We start from the raw sequence: 16,929 nt of genomic DNA on the forward strand, positions 1-16,929 counted from the left end.
ATTAAGGATTACTCAATGGACACAAATACAGAGGTCTTGGAGGCTCGATTGAGGAAGGACTTTTTCAATCTTTCCTCATCTGAGAGGATTGAGGTGATGTGTGGTGGGGGCATGGTGGATAAATCTAGAATCTAACATTGTTTTTCTTTCACCCTTGTTTTACTTTTGAACATGATTTTGTTTGTTTGGTTGGTTTTGTTTTTTGTTTTTGTTTTGTTTTTTTCTTTGAGACAGGATTTCTCTGTATAGCCCTGGCTGTCCTGGAACTCACTTTGTAGACCAGGCTGTCCTCAAACTAAGAAATCCGGCTGTCTCTGCCTCCCAAATGCTGGGATTAAAGTCGTGCGCCACCACTGCCTGGCAATTTTTTTTCCCCGTTTTTGGAGACAGGATCTCCAGGCTGGCCTTAAACTAATGGCAAGCCTCCTGTCTCAGCCTCAGAGCACTGGATTACTGGCAAATGCCAATACAATTGGCTGTATACGATGTTTTGTTTTGTTTTGTTTTGTTTTAACATGTGTCTATTTGGTGCACAAGTGTGTGTGTGTGTGTTTCACATGTGTGGAGGTCAGAGGACAACTTGAGGGAGACAGGCCTTAATCCCATTGTAGGTTCCACAGGCTATTAGGGTAGTACAGTGCTTTTGCCCATTGAGCCACCTCTCTGGCCCCCATTGCAAATTATTTTAGAAAATTAGAAAATAATTCCAAAATGATAGCTTCCATTCTTTCTCTGTGCCCGTTAGCACACACATTTCACAGAAAATCACGACTTATTTACACAGGAAGACCTGGAGGACCATGTTCCTCCTTATCAGCCTTTCTACAGCAAAATTCAGCAAATGCAGGAGGGGAGGAATACAAAGAAACTCCCTGATAAAGAACTCGATACTTAGTCTCTTCATAAAATTAATCTCTCAAGGTAATAAGCCGACTTTGAAACAGACAGTACTAAATTTTATAAAAAAACATTTTATGAAAAAGATCTCACTTAAGTGCCTTGGTTCTTAAAAGAATTCACAAATATTTCATGAATTTTGAAACAAATAAGTCTAGAATTTAAGACTTTAAAAAAAATTGATTTATTATGTATCCAATGCTCTGCCTGTGCACCAGAAGAGGGCGCCAGATCTCACTCCAGATGGTTATGAGCTACCATGTGGTTGCTGGGAATTGAACTCAGGACCTTAACCTCTGAGCCATCTCTCCAGCTCCCAGAACTTAAGACTTTCAAACACTGAGTTTAGTAATACAGCTCTCCCCCACCCCCCTCATCCACATCTCTGAGTTCCCATCAGCAACTCCCAGACCAACTCCTCACAGACATTAGTAAGGCAAGGTCTGTGGCCAGGGGTGAACCTCAGCCAGTCGCTTGTCCTCTCAAGCCTAAAGCCCCTTCCTTGTGACAAGGAGCAAGCTCAGTCCAGTGAGCAGTCAGTGAGACAATGGAAGTAACCGTACAGAAACAGGGCATGGTGGTGCACACCTTTACTCCCAGCATGCACTTGGGAAGCAGAAGCAGGCAGGTCTCTCAGAGTTTGAGGCCATCCTGGTCTATGCGGTGAGTTCCAGAACAGGTAGGGTTATGTAGGGGGCTTTGTCTGTGCAGTTCACTGGGCATGCTCCACAGTAGTACCTTAGAGTTTGTCTGTCATTTCTCAAAATTTTCAAAGGAGCACAGGAGTGCAGGGCTGTCTACTCACACAGGCTCACACTACATACCTTAACAATGCTAGCACAGCCTTGTCTTGTCTGATGGGCCCTTATTACAAACTCCCCTTCCTCCCCTTCCCTGACACTGTTCTTTCCAGCCTCTTCACCTACATTTCCAGTCTTCCCTCCCTGTAGAATGCCTTCCTCGGGGACATCTGTATTGATCCTCGAAGCCACCTCCAGTGCCACGAGGCCGTGATCCAACAGAATGAATCCTCCTTCTAGACACCTGAAGTGGTGACCATTGTCTCCCACCTTGCAAAAAATGTGCCACTTCCGTTTAGTTTTCTTCCAACTAGTAAGAGTCCGTTAAAAACCAAGGTCCAGGCACGTTATGCTTCTCATGCCCTTGGTCTCCAGTCCAGAGCCACACTCCTGATAGGTGTATCACAAATATTCACTGAATGAATGAGTAATTGGCTACCCATAATAGACGTAGAATGTGGGAACAGGAGACGTGAAATAAGTGTTAAGGGAGCCAGTGGGTGGGGTCAGGGGAGTGTTGATGTGAGCTGATCTCACATTTGAATTCATGAGCCTGCCCTGTTTGGGCAGGGCAATGATCCAGGTAGATGTGGTTGATTATCTGGGCTACAGATTAAACCAAGGGCATGAGATAGAACCAGGGATGGGAATGTGCCAAAACGTGACTGTGTGTCCCTTCCAAAGTTATGCTGGAACTTATACCATAAAAAAGGGAAGTGATTAGTCATGAGGGCTGTGCCCTGGTGAGTGGGTTCAACTTCCTTATAAAAGAGGCGTCAGAGCTGCCTGGGCCTTTCATCTCCTCTGCCACATGAAGCAGAGCATCGGTGTCCCTCTGGCCTTTGACCTCACACCCTATGAGGATGAAACAGAAAGGCACTGTATTAGCGGGAGGAGCCTCCGCCAGACTCCAGTCTGATGTTGCCTTGATGATGCACTTCTCAGCCACAGAACCGTGAGAAATAAACGTCTGCCCTTCCTAAAAAAGCACTAAACCCATGACAATCTGCTGTAGACTAAGCAAGATTACAGCAAAACCAGACAGGCGTGTAATACAGAAAGCAGTGGTGGCTTGTTGAACTGAAGGCTGGAGAGGTCAGAAAACAGAAGGGGACAAAAGTGGAGCCAGAACGGCAATGGAGAAGCGGAGAGTGAATTGTCCTTAACCTGGACTCCATGGAGAAAATTCAGAGGCTCCACGAACTAGGACAGAAAATGCGCTTTGCCTTTTACCGAACTCTAAATGCTGCCTGCATGAATTGTGACTCCAGCAGCAAAGCCCACCAGCATGAGAGGTGTAGTAGGCCAATCTATGAAAGCAGGATTCTGAAATGACTACAAGAGTCGGGCATAAAGCCCATACCCATAATCCCAGCCACTCAGAAGAATTCCAAGCCACTAATATAGAAGTATTAGTTCTGTAGGTTTTCTTATACAGAAACTTTCACGCAGCATAAGCTATATAGCAAAGCCTTATCTTAAATAGACTAAAAATAGCAATTTAACAGGAAAAAAAAATTTAAGAACCTTAAAGCCCAAAACTATGTGCAGGGACTGAGAAAGAAAACCAGCAGACAGAAGTTACGTTTGACTCTAGAAATGCATTTATTTCCTCGTGCCCATCAAACTCCAGAAAGGAACCCAAACCACTCTGTCTTTGTTTTCACTCTGTTCATCCTTTCTTTCTTTCTTTTTTTTTTTTTTTAAATAAAGGTTTTATTTATTTTATGTATGTGAGTACACAGTCACTGTCCTCAGACTCACCAGAAGAGGGCATCAGATCCCATTGCTGTGGTTGTGAGCCACCATGTGGTTGTTGAGAATTGAACTCAGGACCTCTGGAAGAGCAGTCAGTGCTCTTAACCACTGAGCCATCTCTCCAGCCCTTCATCCTCCCATCTTAAGGCATTGGATGTTTTCTATTCATCTTAAGGCATTAGAAACAGTTCAAAGGAGATTCGTTGTCTGGTTTACCTAGGACAGAGGGTGGGCTTTATCAGACACAACCAATGGTAAAACTAGGAAAGTTTGACATTGTAATAATTGCCTTATGAGCCCATCATACCAACTCTGTATAAGACTATCCTAAACATACTTACATTAAGAAAAGCAGTGTCAGGGCTAGAGAGATGGCGTGTGGGTTAAGAACACTTGCTTTTAACTGGTCTGCTTCCAGAGGCTCCAGTTTGATTCCCAGCACCTAAACTGCAGCCCATGACTGTCTGAAACTTCAGATCTAGGCGATCTGGAGCCCTCTTCTGGCCTCCAAGGACACCAGGCACACACACGGTGCATAGGCAGACATGCAAACAAAACACTCACACACACACACACAAATAAACCTTAAAAGTATTGTTTAAGGTTTCTTTTAGATATGAGTCAATCTGTGGATGGACAGTCTTCCTCTCTTACGGTCAGAGAGTACAGGTTAAGTACTTAGCAATTGCCTGACCTTGTATCCATGGTTCTACAGTTTGCAGTCTTGACACATTCACAGATCATGCAATCCTCAGAACTGTGTGAGATAAATTTATCACAAAACCACTGAAGGAATCCAGCCCCTGAAGACTTCTCGGCTTTATTTCTCGAAGCAAGTGAAAACTCCTAGCACCGGCTGCCAAACGCTGAAATACTGTCTGTTAGCGATATGAGTGGTTGTTGCTATGTAGAGATTATGCAAAGCTCCAAGTTTCTTTCTTTTGCAACGTCCATGAGCTCAGCGCACTCTGGCATTGTCTTGATAGGCACTCAGTTAAGGTGATGGTTTACATATTCTTAAAAGGTATGCAAGTCAACAGTTGTTCAAAACTAGTTAGATTAAGAATAGCAATAACTTGCAAATCAGAGTGTGTGGCTTGTAGTAAAAAAAAAAAAAAAAGAAAGAAAGAAAAAACTGCTTCTAGATGCATTATCTAATCGGAAAAATCTACACTTAGTGTGTGTACTCTTGTTAGTCAAAGACAAATTGACACACCCATGTAAGTAGATGTTGATCAATCCAGGAATCTTGCAGGGGTACAGGAATGGAGAAAACCTGGATACACAAACCAGGGCAGTCAATTTAAAGAATTCAGGCAACAGAGAGGCCAGGCCCTGTCAGCTTTTATTGGTCTTAACAATTCACTGCCTCCCCTCTCCCAGTAGCCATGGCAACACCCACAACCAAGGCGTTCCAAAATTCACCTTTGGATATCCAGGATCCACCGAATGCGCACCTACGCACCTCAAATAAAACCAAGATATCACCACGCACTGAACTAAAACAACCCTGACCTCTTTTCCGTTTTCCAGAATTCTAATCCAACCAGGGAACTTTTTTTTTTTTTCATTCTTTCACCACAGAAAAGAGGCTAAGTCCTGAAGTACGACTTTTATTGGATAATTACATTCTCTTTTGTAGCGGGAGTGGGCATCAGAGAAGGATGAAAACCGGATGCACACACAAAACATTTGCTTTAAAAAGGCAAATAAGTTGATACAACCAAAATCCAATTCTCGTAGCACGCCTGTGGGGCGAACTGTTTTGCCCCTATCTCTGGAGCAGAGAAATAGTTTCCAGCGCGGCCGTTTGGAGCACAGTTAAAATAAAACAAAACGCATTAGGAGCCCGCGGGATCGTGCACAGCGTGAGCAAAAAATGACGTATTCGGGCGAGCTTTCCAGAAGGACCCTGCAGCTCGAGCAAGATGCCCAAACAGCGAGTCTCCTTTCTGCTGGTAGAGACGGAATCGAATCCTGTCCCGGGTGCCCAGCCCAGGACGCAAACCAAGCAGCTTTATTAGGGCGCTATCAAAACCCCTCCTCAGGCGCTCTCTTTCCCCCGTGACCAATTCTGCCCGGGGCGCCAGCCGGAGCATTTAGCTTTCCCTCTCCATCCACATCCCTGGGACCAGTTCAGAAACAACCCACAGTCAAGAAAAATAAAGGCGTGAACCCAAACAAAACTGCTCTCGCAGAGCCTTTTTCGACTGGTCAAAGCCGTGGAAAAACCTGAGCCCCGGCCTGCGCGCCTTGCCCCTAGTAAAGATGGCGGCCATAGGCGGAGCCGCTCCCTCCGGAAATCCGCCGGTTACCCGGCCAACCAGGACCATTCACGCGGAGCCCTCCACGCCCGCCGCGGCTTGACGCATTGCAGGTGCGGAGCGGCCAATCAGGCAGCTCGACTCTTTCCGGCCAACCACTGCAGGATCTCTCTGGCCTATCAGAGAGTCCTTGTCCAACTCAAGGAGGAAAGAAACCTCAGCAGCGCCAACTAAGCACCCGGCTAGCGAGTGCGTTCGGAGGGGTGTGTGGCCACAGCCGTGTGCTCCTCCGCGGAGAGATATAGTACCCTCGCCCGCGCCCCGCCCGGACCCCGCCCGTCAGAGTTGCGGGGTGTGAGGCTTGCTCTTCCTCTCAACTATGTGGGCTTTGGACCCTCAGAAATGCATAATTGACCTAAAAATACTATTAAGTCCCTGTGATGTGTTCTGTGTCTCCCCCCCTAAAGGGAAGATGTGGAGCGACCCTCGCTGATTCCAGTCCTCGCAGGTGGCGCGTCTTTGCAGTCGCCAGGCGCGTTAGGGAAAACAATTGCCAGCAAGGAAGGAGAAAAACTTCCCACATTCTAAAATCCTTGCTCGGGTTGATCCCTTGTTTAGGAGCGCAGGGCTCAGCACCCCGACTCTCGGAGAAGAACCCTCATGGTCACTTCTGTTTCTAGAAGGACCAGTGTTCCTCCCTATCTCCCCCAAGGCTAGGTTTCCCCGAGGGGCTAGAAACGAGGGTTTGATACAAACAATCCGGTGGCCAGCTCTTTCACCACAGTTTGCTCAGGCACGGTGAAAACTGTCACGCCTTAACTCACAGCAATTTGAGAAGCGGAGCCCGGAACCAGATCTAGCTGGGTTTCAACTACAGGTATGGCTCACTTTCTGGAGCCAGACTAACAGCTGTGAGGTTGCACTGGGGAACAGTAACTTCACAGCCCAGGAATCAAGAAAACCTGCGGGGAAGAAATGCTACTTGGTTATACTCACTGCTCTAGGAACCAAGCTAAGAAAATGAAATCTTGTGGATTTCTTGAAATTCCCAATTTAACCTCCAAACATCTGTGGTTTTGACACATGAGGGTTTGGATTATCTGATTTTTTTTTCCCTGCAACTATCCTTCTTCGAAGCGTATGTTGTAATGGGCTTCTCTGACATTCCTACAGGTGCCTGCCTTGTCTTCAGGTGAAACTCGTTCTTTGATCTAAAGGGATAGTCACCAGTTGTTTATTGCTGTTTCTTAAACGCAAAGATTTGTTCAGAAAGGAGAAAAGTTGTGATTGTCTCTTTGTAGGCCTCAGGCAGCCTCTCCCAACGTGTTTACCAAGTGGGTAAATAACTTGGCACTACTGTGTGGCTATCTCACCACAGAAATATCTCCCCAAAGAAACAGCACATCACATTTCTTTCCAGGTGTACCTGGAGTGGGAAGTGTCTACTGTGACTTGTTCATGTCAAGCCAGATCCTGATGTTAGAAAGAGATCCCAGAATGCTAACAAGTTGGGAATTCTTGGGTAAGTTCCCTTATGCCTGGACCTCTGTTCTCTAGATTGTGGAATGAAAAGATCAGATTAGATGGCTTCCAGATTGCTTTCCAGCTGTAATATTTGATCCTGCTATGAAGAAATTGAACCCTAACCTAATTGTGTCATAGTTAGAACTGTATTTAGACCTATTCCTGTTTCTAGCACTTTCAGCTTTTCAAAGTTGCTTTTAAATTTCTTTTCTTTTCTTTTTTTTTTTTTTTTTCTTTTTTGGTTTTTCGAGACAGGGTTTCTCTGTATAGCTCTGGCTGTCCTGGAACTCACTTTGTAGACTAGGCTGGCCTCGAACTCAGAAATCCGCCTGCCTCTGCGTCCGAGTGCTGGGATTAAAGGCGTGCGCCACCACACCCGGCTTGCTTTTAAATTTCTTTTCAAGTTCAGTCAAAATATTTCTCAGGGGCAGGTTTATGTTTACAACAAGGAAGGTTAGATCTTCTAGAAAGCTGTCACAGGTTTATCTAAATATGAAATATTCTTTTTAGCCTGTTACGTCAGCTCATGTACATGGGAAAGTTGTTGGGGTTTGTCCCCAGGATCAGTGAATTGTCTCCTTGACTTGTGAGCTCCTTCGAGATGGGGGCCTCTTCAATACGTGCTTATACTTTCTACACAGAGTAAATTTGCTTTTGAGCTCTAGTCCAGAGAAGGTCCACTGAAGGAGGGAAGGAATGGTTTTATTCCATTCCAGGTCAGTGGTAGAAGAGCCTAGAGTTGATCTGATGAATTAAGGAAAAAAAAAAAAAAAAAGAGCAACTAGTACTCACAAAACATCTGCAATGTAGAGATTACAGCTTCTCTTCTTGACTTATCTCTAATTTTGATTTTTAAATTAAGGGCATATCATGGAAGAATCATAGATATTAAATAACTATACTCTCTTTGGAATGCATGACTTTGTTTTGAAGAATACCAAGATTTAGAAGAAACTTATTTTAAAAAATGAAACAGGGCTGATGAGATGGCTCAGCAGGTAAGAGCACTGACTGCTCTTCCCCGGGTCCTGAGTTCAAATCCCAGCAGCCACATGATGGCTCACAACCACCCGTAATGAGATCTGACACCCTCTTCTGGTGTGTCTGAAGACAGCTACAGTGTACTTACATATAATAATAAATAAATCTTTGGGCCGGAGCTAGCAGGGGCTGAGCAAGTGGAATTGACTGGAATGAGCAGGGTTGACTGGAGCAAGCAGAGGTCCTAAAAATTCAGTTCCCAACAACTACATGAAGGCTCACAACCATCTGTACAGCTACAGTGTACTCACATACATAAAATAAATAAGTCCTTAAAAAACCAAAACAAGCCGGGTGTGGTGTCACACGCCTTTAATCCCAGCACTCTGGACGCAGAGGCAGGCAGATTTCTGAGTTCGAGACCAGTCTGGTCTACAAAGTGATTTCCAGGACAGCCAGGGCTATACAGAGAAACCCTGTCTCGAAAAGCAAAACAACAACAACAAAACAACAACAACAATAACAACAACAAAAAACAAAACAATGTGAGTCACTCAAACACATCATTGGCGTTCCGTCTTGTTGCTTCTCTGGCCTTTTGTGAAGAGACAGTGTCCTCTCCCAGCTTTTGACTGTCTCTTTTTCCCTTCCTTCTTTTTGGTAATTTGGAGGAATAAATATCAGGATCACTTCTTGAGTAGACATGGCCTCCTCTGGTCTGACTAATTTACACAAGTGCCTTAAGTCACAGTGGCATTCTATACTCTCAATCACAGAAAGGCTCCCTGGCCTGACTTTTCCCTTTTCCTGAGAAGAAACTGAACTCCTGAGAGTGAGAAGCAGGGGCTGGCGCAAGCTTTGGGATCTCGCTACACTACTGTTTCCTTTGACTTTGGACCTCTGAAAACATTGTACTCAAAGAGCCCTTGTAATAAGGAAAGCGGGGTGGGGGGGTGGGGCTGTTATCATCTCAGGACCTCCCAGTGATTATGGGAAAGCCGAGGATGATTTGCTTTGGACTTTGTTATTTCACTTGAGGACTGGCTGTGCAGAAGTGTTCTCTCCCAGCTAGGCCTTATCTATACTGCTGGTTTAAACATCTTTGACCTTCATCTAAGTTGCTGACACCGTCTTGTGTTAAGCCCTAAGGTCTCTCTGCTTCTATCCGCTTCAGGGTGGCCCTATTTCCTTTCCTCAATCCTAGGAGATCACAGAGAAATATATATATAAATATTTTTTTTTAAAAAGATGGTTAGCAAAAGAGTGTAGCTACACAATTAACATTTAGTGTAACATTCTGAAGTTGTTGGTTGTTTTTTTTTTTTTTAAGAAAATGGTAAAGTGCTAATTAATAATAATCAATAGTCATGCACCCATATTCCCAGAGCTTAAGAAACTGAGGCAGGAGGATGATAAGCTTGGGATCAGCCTGGGCTACATAAAGATAGTGAGGATGTAGGGAGAGGAGGAGAAGGGGAAGGAAGAGAAGACAAAAGAAAGATATGGGAGTGGTGTGTGTGTGTGTGTGTGTGTGTGTGTGTGTGTGTAGTCCAGTTGATAGAGTGCTTTCCTTGAACCTATGGAAGCTCTTGGTTCAAATCCAACATGGTAGTATACACCTGCCATCCCAGAATTGGGGAGTATAAACAGGAGGGTCAAAAGGTCACAGTTTTATTTTCATTTCACATTATGCAACTTTTAGCTGGCGTCTTCAGTTCTTTTCCAGGTGGTTCCACAGGTATGGCTGGGCTTGTTTAACCCACTGTGCTCTTTCCCAGATCAAAGTGCTCACTGCCTGGCTTTAGCAGCACGCTGACTCCCTAACTGAGCAAAAAATCCAGAGGGTAGGGATGGCCAGGCAGAGGCCTGTGGTCCTGCCATCCGGAACGTGGGCTGCAGTCTGCATGCAAACCACAGAGAGAAAACACAGAGCTGGGTGCTTTTGTTTAGCCTCTGCCTTTCTTTAGAGTTTGGACGTTGGAAATGCTTCTATGGAAAGCACTCACTTAGAGCATCTACAGTAAGGTTTTCGTGTTGCAGTTGAGTTCTGATTGTTTTCCCAGGTTTCCAACTTGATGTGAAACAAGCTCTCCTCTGAAACTGTGTTCAACACGTAGAGCTGGCGCACCAAAATCGGTGGTCTTGAGTCACAAATCTCCTGGGCTTTGGAAGGCATTGATGACCCAGCAGCATGCCTTAGGAGTGGTGGCATGGTGGGGGCTCAGGAGCCCAGGGCTTCTGGCCTTTGGAGCCTGCCTGTTGAGGGTGCTAATTCTCCTACTGCTGCCCCGCCTACTGCTGCCCCGCCTACTGCTGCCCCGCCTACTGTTGACCCCTCAGCTCTTCAATTTTGGTTCTGAATCGACTTCAGACCTGCTCTGCTGTTTTGGCAGACTGATCTCTCAAAGAATGAAGAGAAGAAGCGCACCCTCTGTTTGTCCCTGAAGCTTATTGTTTGCAAGCTAATCCCCCGCGCGTGTTTTCCCTCGCATGTAACCCTCACACCAAGCCCAAGGTGTATTGTCCATACACCGGTTTCACAGATTAAATAGTTGGTACTGGGGAGCAACGGAAGCAAGCAACCTTGGAAACTAGGCGATGCTGTTTTACAACCTTGTCTTTTGCTTGGGAAGTCACTGTTTCTTTGTCAGAACTAAATGAAAAAAAGCCCAGTAGCCTGCCATTGAAACAGTGCAGAATTTCTGCATTTCACTTGGCTTATAGAAGAGGATGTGAAAAGGAAGGGAGTGTAGCTATACTCATTTGTACAATGGAAAACGCACTTAAAAGGACTTCTTTTCATTGATCATGTAAATCAGCCATGCTATTGTGATGCCTAGAGTTGGTTAATTGGTCAATGGCTCAGAGGATAAATAAAACTCCAGAAGGCTCTTCATTAGATTTGGGCAGAGAGATAGCTTTTTCAAAGTCCAATTTGCCTTTAGTATTTCCTTCATTATAAAAAGCAAGGAATAGAAGCTAGTTATGTAACTTCCTGAAGAGAACTGCAGACAAAGATGGATCAGCCTTTTGGCTACCCATTAGGGCAGAAGGCACAGGTCAGAGTCAAAGCAGGGACAGTTGAGCATGTTCTTGGAGCCATGTGAGGGTACCACCAAATTAGGAAAGAGAGATTTTGTGGTAGGTCATCAATAAAGAGACTTCTTTTGCTTTGTTCAATTTAATTTCTACTTCTTCTGTTCTCTACAGTTCCAGAAGTGACTGCACTACATCTAATTCAATAATCTATTAATATTGGTTGAGCCAAAACTATTGTGGTTTGAATATGCTCTACCCAGGGAGTGACTAATACTATTTGAAGGTGTGGCCTTGAAGTAGGTGTGGTCTTGTTGGAGTAGGTGTGTCACTGTGGGCATGGGCTTAAAGACCCTCATCCTAGCTGCCTGGAATCCAGTTTTCTCCTAGCAGCCTTCAGATGAAGATGTAGAACTCTCAGCTCCTCCTTCACCATGCCTGCCTGGACGCTGCCATGATCCTTCCTTGATGATAATGGACTGAACCTCTGAGCCTATAACACAGCCCCAATTAAATACTGTCCTTATAAGAGTTGCCTTGGTCATGGTGTCTGTTCACAGCAGTAAAACCCTAACTAAGACAACTATCTTGCGTTCCAAGAGTATAAGATGGTAACTTTTGGAGCTATGATGATTGAGGAGGTTTGAATGGAAAGAAGCCACTAAAGATGCAGAGCATATCTACTAAACATGCTGACATGTTGAAACTAACGTGGCATCTGTATATTCGGGGATCAGCAAAGGGGTGGTTCATTGGTCTAAACAAAGAATCGTGGGTGTGATTTTTAGGATGTTGGGGGTGTCAGGACCACTGATCTAAGCACTCATGAATCCATCTTTCTTTTTTTTTAAATGTCAATGATACCACCCAACAGAAGTTTATCCAGTGATGCTTTCTTCTGCACTGTCCAATACAGTAACCACCAACTTTATGGGATTATGTATTGCTGGCAGAGCTGAAGAACCATGTTTTTAAATTTAAATTTCTTGCTTTAAATAGCTACACATGATTAGTGGCTACTGTAATGGATAGTTCAGCTCTGGATGGACAAAGGCTATTATTCACTAGGCATAAAAATCCAATCACACTATTATTTTACTAGATCCCTTTATGTTTATTAGTGTGTGTGTGTGTGTGTGTGTGTGTGTGTGTGTGTGTGAAAGCATGTGAGGGTGCACATGTCTGTGTGGAACACAGGAGTATAGAGAAGGAGTCAGATGTCTTCCTCCATCACCCTCTCTGTCTTACTGTCTCAAAAAAGGGTCTCTCAGGGAGGTGGTTTGATTATGCTTGGCTCTTCAGAGGTGGCACTATTAGGAGGTGTGGCCTTACTAGAGGAAGTGCAGCCTTGTTAGAGGAAGTGTGTCACTGTGAAGGCGGGGCCTTTGGGTCTCATCTATATGCTGAAGTCTGACCAGTGTGATCTAGACCCTCCTGGTTGCCTGCAGAAGAGAGTCCCCTCCTGGCTCCCTTCAGATCAAGATGTAGAAATCTCAGCTCCTTCTCCAGCACTGTGTCTGCCTGCACACTGCCATCCTTCCTGCCATGATGATAATGGACTAAACCTCTGAAACTATAAGCCAGCCCCAATTAAATGTTTGCCATTGTAAGAGTTGCCTTGGGGGGGGGGGGACTTTTGGGATAGCATTGGAAATGTAATTGAGAAAAATACGTAATAAAAAAAAAGAAAGAGTTGCCTTGGACATGGTATCTCTTCACAGCAATGAAATCGAAATTAAGACTGAACTGGAAGCTGGCTGATAAGGCTGCCTGCCTGGTTGGCTGATTTGCTAGTGAGATCCCAGCGTCTGTCTATCTCCCTGTCTTCCAATGCTGGAATTACAGGCACATAAAGCCATGCCTATCTTTTTACGTGGCTGCTGGGGATTCAAACCCAGCTCCTCGTGTTTGTGCAGCAAGCCCTCTCACCCCACTGTACCATTTCCCTGTCTTCTACTAATTGGATCCTAACTTCTGGAATTGTCGAGGCCATTTTCTTTGATATATTCTGCAATCAGCATCAATTTGTCTAATTTAGCGTTACAGTTCAATTTTATGCCCATCAAGGTCTTGGTGACATTCCAACTTGTGTCAGTCGCTACCTCTGCTCTTTAAGAAAACTGAGTCACAAAAGAACCAAACCAAACCAACAACAAGAACAACAACAAAACCCTACCATGCCAGTTGACTGTGATCCTCCCAAGACTGAACAATTACTGAAAGTCCGTTGTCATAAATCCGGGTTATGAATAGCCCCCCTCCCCTACACATCTAGAAGAAGTGGTAACGTTACTGACTATACTTTGAATACTGATTCAAGGTAATTTTTGCATTTGGCTTTTGGATAAGGAAAATAGTTGCTTAATTATTTCCAAAATGATATGATTTAAAGGTTTGGTCTTGGTAGCATGCCCCTAAAATCCCAGCATTCCAGAAGGAGAGGCCTCTAGAGTAGTAAGTTCAAGAGCTGCCTGGGTTTCATAGAGAATTCTAGGCTGGCCTGAACTGCATAGCAAGACTCTCAAAAAAGCTAAACAAAACAAAACAAAAACAAAAAACCCCTACATTACACAATCTGTCAGATGCCTCTTTTCAAAGGAGCTTGAATTCAGTCTGTTTGAGTTTCAGATGCTTTCATACATTCCCCAAAGCTAACACAGATTCTTCACAGCAAAATCCCTCACTTAGTTACCAATATCTGTTCTAGTTTGTTTTCTATTGCTGCAGTAAATACCACAACCAAAATAAACTGGGGCAGGAAAGGGTTTACTTTAGCTTACTGGTTATATAGTCCATCAGAGAAGCTCCTAGGCAGGAGCTCAAGGCAGAAGCCAAAGGATGCACGCTGGTTACCAGTGTGCTTCCTCACCCCAGCCAGCTTAGTGCTTAGCTAAGGTTCCTAGGTGGCCCAGGCCCACCTGCCTAGGGATGGCACCACCCATAGCAGGCTGAAACCCTCCTGCATCAACCACAAATTAAGAAAATGCCTCACAGAGACGGCCACATATCAGTCTGATTTGGGCAGTTCTTCAGTTGAAGTTCTCTCTTCCCAGGTGACTCTAAGTTTGAATCAAGTGGAAGGATGAAATTAACTATGACATCACCCTTTGGCTCATGCTCACGGATAGGCATCGTTTTTCGTTCAGTTGTTTTAACTGAAAGCATAAAACTAAGATCTTATCCCGTTGGACATTTTACTCTCTCAAAGCATGCACTGGGTTCCTATGTCTCTATAACCAACAGCTGCTTGTGACTTAAGAGTTCAGTTGGTCAAAGCATAGAGATAATGAGGTCCAAGACGAGCCAGTTATTTCTCTGTGTCCTGGCTCCCTATCGCTGACTCCATTGTGTTGTGTTGTATATGGCTTTGGGGAAGGTATGGAAACATTTGGAACTTTAAGCTGGAAAACCTGTTAAGCCCTCAGTATTTAGTGGACTTTTCTCTAAGAACTTGGAAGACAAGATGACTGAAATAAATGTAGATGATGGAGGCCTGGCCTGGAAAGGTCCAGAGGGAACTGTGCCACTCAGAGATGTTACCAGGGTCGTTCATGCGATATATTTGAATTAAGACCCTTTGGAAGGGCTAGAGAGATGGCTCAGCAGTACTTGCTCTCGTAGAGGAACCTGGGTTCGATTCTGGGAACCCGCATGGTGGCTCACACCCATCTATAACCTCAATTACAGGGAATCCAACAGACCTGGGACACACATATGCATATAAAGTACAATAAATAAATCTAAAACTTTAAAAAAGGGTCTGTGGAAGTGAAGTCTTTGCTTCACTTGGACAATGAGTACTGCTCATGTAGGACAGAAAAATCAGCTGTGATTATAGAAGACACCCGGCTTGCTGAGGTAAAAGCCTTCTGGAAGTAATTCCTTCGTGTCAGCACACAGAAGCTGTGGTCCAGAGGGGCCAAGGCTGCGCCACAAGCTGGCAGCTGAGCTTGGCAATGCTTACGAGCCTCCCACGTGGTACTGGTTTGAGCAGCGTGAAAGCTGGATTGTTACTGAGAGGACCTGAGGCTTGGCACAGGGTGGTCGAGATTCCTGGCCCAGGGCTGCATTCTTCTTCCTTCTCTTCTATCTAGCATGATTTAATTTAAATAATTTCACATAGAACTACTTTCTTTAAATATCACAGAATGTTCCATAGGCTTTTGGGTTCTTAGTATATTATGGCATTTTTATGTGGCTTTTAAAAATCGCTGACCTCTTCATAAATTAAGACATTAATTCACTGGGACACGAACATTCAGTGGACCTATGTTGTCAGACAGAAAACCTGACGTATGAAGTAGTCAAGTCTCTAACATTGTATCTTTAAATTTTCAGATACTGATTTCACTAATATACAATCTAATATTAGAGCCCTGAGCAAAGGCTCACGCTCTAGTTTATGCCCAATCACCGCCTCACAGGAAGATCCTGGGCAAGTCACTTGACCTTCTTATATTTCAGTGTGTGAAACTAGCCATAAAACTGTGCAAAGCATGACCTCATTACAAACCCACTACACTTGAAAGCTAAGACGCGCTTTGATATGTTAAAGAATTCCAAAAGAGCACTCATTTGTAAAATATAAACAAACAGAAAATTGTTCTATGATGATTAAGATAATCCTAAGGTGAATAGCACTTAGCAAGTAAAGTCATGAAAAGGTTTCAGAGCACTTTATTCAGTGAATTTGTTAAATGACACAGGAAAGTATTGGACAGGTTTTGCAAAACCATAGATTGTAGCTATGTAACCAAAATAACTATAAGGGATGGAAGACTACCAGAAACAAAAGGACCCCAGTAATTAAACATATTTTCATTTTTAGGACATCATTTCTCCCTTGTCACTGCATACCAAATGTTAAAATGCACTTAGCTAACTTCCTTAGGAAGTCTGACAAAAAAAAAAAATCCAAATTCCTTTAGTAATCATTAGTTATAATAATGAGCTTGGCTATGTAGACCTGTAATTCATTGGATTATTGACTATGCTTTAAACTGAATTTTTATTAGTCTCTTTTCTGTGAACATAGGGATATTATGTGTCTGACTGTGAATGGTTTTTAAACCATTTGCAAGAGGGCCAGCAGTACCCTTGGGGGGGGGGGGCTGCCTGCTACAGCTTCTCCTTAAACAGCAGGTTAACCCTTTCTGTAGCATTCTAGGAAGAACAAATTGAAGCGCAGTCCCACAGCTGCTGACATACTGTCTGAGGTGATCCTAAGAAGTCCTCTGGCGTTTGCAATGTTCAGGGACATTTTTGAATCTTTTAAAACACCTATCTGCAAACTTTGACAAAGCCAGAAAAGAAAGGTAACTAGTCTTTCCAGAGAGGAGCATGCTAATCACACATTTTGCCACAATTTCTGAAAGAAGAAACAACCTGCAGCTTGTCCTGGCCTTGCAAACAAAAGATCAAATTCTGCGCTTTGTCTTGGCAAGAAACGAAACTGCAGCATTTTGTTAAGATTTTCTTCTTCTTCTTTTAAGTTCCAGGCTCCAAACTAAGACCTGAAACAGTTTTTGGTCGTCCCTGTCCCCACCCCCACCCTAGTTTACAGAAGAACAAAGAATAGTAAATTTAAAGGTTAAAACATTATTTAAGGACTATAATTAAGATTGTAATTAAGATAGTGGAGCACCCTACTAGAATCAATTGGCTGCACA

At 44.0% G+C, this 16,929-nt stretch overlaps 1 long non-coding RNA gene across 1 annotated transcript; it reads left to right on the forward strand.

The window, feature by feature from the left end:
* Positions 1-6,216: 6,216 nt before the first annotated feature.
* Positions 6,217-11,787, forward strand: Gm10433 (predicted gene 10433). The gene is made up of 3 exons (NR_045282.1): positions 6,217-6,596; positions 7,140-7,241; positions 10,288-11,787. It is a non-coding gene; the product is annotated as a predicted gene 10433 (long non-coding RNA).
* The last annotated feature ends 5,142 nt before the right edge of the window (positions 11,788-16,929 follow it).

The sequence above is a fragment of the Mus musculus genome, chromosome 12 (genome assembly GCF_000001635.26).
Source record: "Mus musculus strain C57BL/6J chromosome 12, GRCm38.p6 C57BL/6J".
Taxonomy (NCBI): Eukaryota; Metazoa; Chordata; class Mammalia; order Rodentia; family Muridae; genus Mus; species Mus musculus.